The sequence below is a fragment of the Poecilia reticulata genome, linkage group LG11 (assembly GCF_000633615.1).
Source record: "Poecilia reticulata strain Guanapo linkage group LG11, Guppy_female_1.0+MT, whole genome shotgun sequence".
NCBI classification, from domain to species: Eukaryota; Metazoa; Chordata; class Actinopteri; order Cyprinodontiformes; family Poeciliidae; genus Poecilia; species Poecilia reticulata.
The window spans coordinates 28,329,971-28,331,723 of NC_024341.1; positions in this window are offsets into that span (position 1 = coordinate 28,329,971).

Consider the following 1,753-nt stretch of genomic DNA (forward strand, 5'->3'; position numbering starts at 1 on the left):
CAGACTGGGATCAGACTGGGAACAGACTGGGAACAGTTTGGGAACAGTTTGGGAACAGACTGGGATCAGACTGGTCTGGGTCGCCTCTCTCTCTCTTCAGCCTACAGTTTAAAGCTTTTATTTTGAAGGGTCTGCCCAGTTTGACAACCAGGAGAAACTTTTCTCTGCATCGCTGGACCCGGTTCTCCTCTCTAAGCGGACGGGTCAGAACCGGACTGGACCGCCACCAGAACCAGGTGAGTCAGAAGGAGAACCGGGTCAGTCCCAGAACCAGGCGATCCGGGTTGGTTCCACCCTGACTGGGCTCATGTGGTTCTGGAAACATCCTGAGCTTTAATCCGAACCTGAAGAACTTCAGATCGGTCCAGAACCTTAGAGGAACCGGCTCAGTCACCCAGAACACAACTGGACCTCCCGGTACTTTAGAAGTACCCAAAGGAACCAGCTGATTTAAACAGAACCTGACTGGACCAGAACCGGATCGGATGATAAAAAGGAACCGAACCTGTGGAGAGTTCAGATGAGGCGATGTGTTGCAGCTTTAACTGACCGGGTTCGGGTTCTGGTTCTGTCTACTTCTACTCTATAATTTGTTCTAAAACTGGATTCTAACTGGCCCGGTTCCGTCTGACCCGGTTCCGTCTGACCCGGCATCTAACCTCTGGACACTTTAAACATCTTCCCAGATATCAGCAGAAAAGTTTTCCATCCGGCCGTCTGACTGCTGTCCGGTCCGGTCCGGTCGGTCCGGTCCGGTGACAGAACCTGGTCTTGTGGTAATTTAAAGTCTAATTTCTGCTGTTCTGCTTGAATCGGGTCAGTTTGATAAGCTGGTTCACTGCTGGACTGGGCCAGGTTTACTTTAACTAGGATTATTTAAATTCATCATTAGAAGAACATTTCATTTTCTTACATTTGGTTGAATAGCGCTGGTTCAAACCGCTAACTATACACGCTAATTATGAACAGTAGCTCAGCTAGCTAAAACGCTAAAACTTCAGTCTAAATATAATTTGTTCAATAATGTTTTGTTCTCTAATGTCCGTCTTTTTTTGTTCCTGCATGTTTTGGGTTTGAAATGTTTTTGGAGAAAAAAGAGAAGAAAAGTATAACTGCTGCAGTAACAAACACTTCAAAATAAAAGCATGAATCAGCTTTAAGGATTCTTGACCAAAACTTCAACGCAGAAGTTTAACTTTATTCAACTGAAAGTTTACAAAAGCGCCAAGTAAATTAGAGCTTCAGGGTTTATCCAGAACATTTTATTTAGGGGAAGCTAAGTGCGCTAAACGTTTTAAAAGTTAGCAAAAGCACTGAAGCGCTAAGTTATTAGCATGTTAGCCGTTTTAACCCCCTCAGATCGTTTTAGCCGGGTCTCCAGATGGTATCAGGTGAATCCGCCCAGAACATCCAGACTCCGGGTGATGTCACTGATCCAGAAGTTTATCTGGTCCAGAACCTGGTTCTGATGGTTTTGGTTCCCAGCAGAACTTGCTTGAAGCTTTCAGCCGCTAATGGATTGAAGCAGCCGTCTGAGGCTCAACTCAGTGAGGATGTTGGGTCTGGGCCGTGCGGACTGGTTCCACCGGGCGGACTGGTTCCGCTGGGCGGGCTGGTTCCGCCGGGCGGGCTGGTTCCGTTGGGAGGGCTGGTTCTGCCATGCAGACTGGTTCCGCTGGGCGGGCTGGTTCCACTGAGCGGACTGGTTCCGCTGGGCTTACTGGTTCCGCTGGGCTTACTGGTTCCGCTGGGC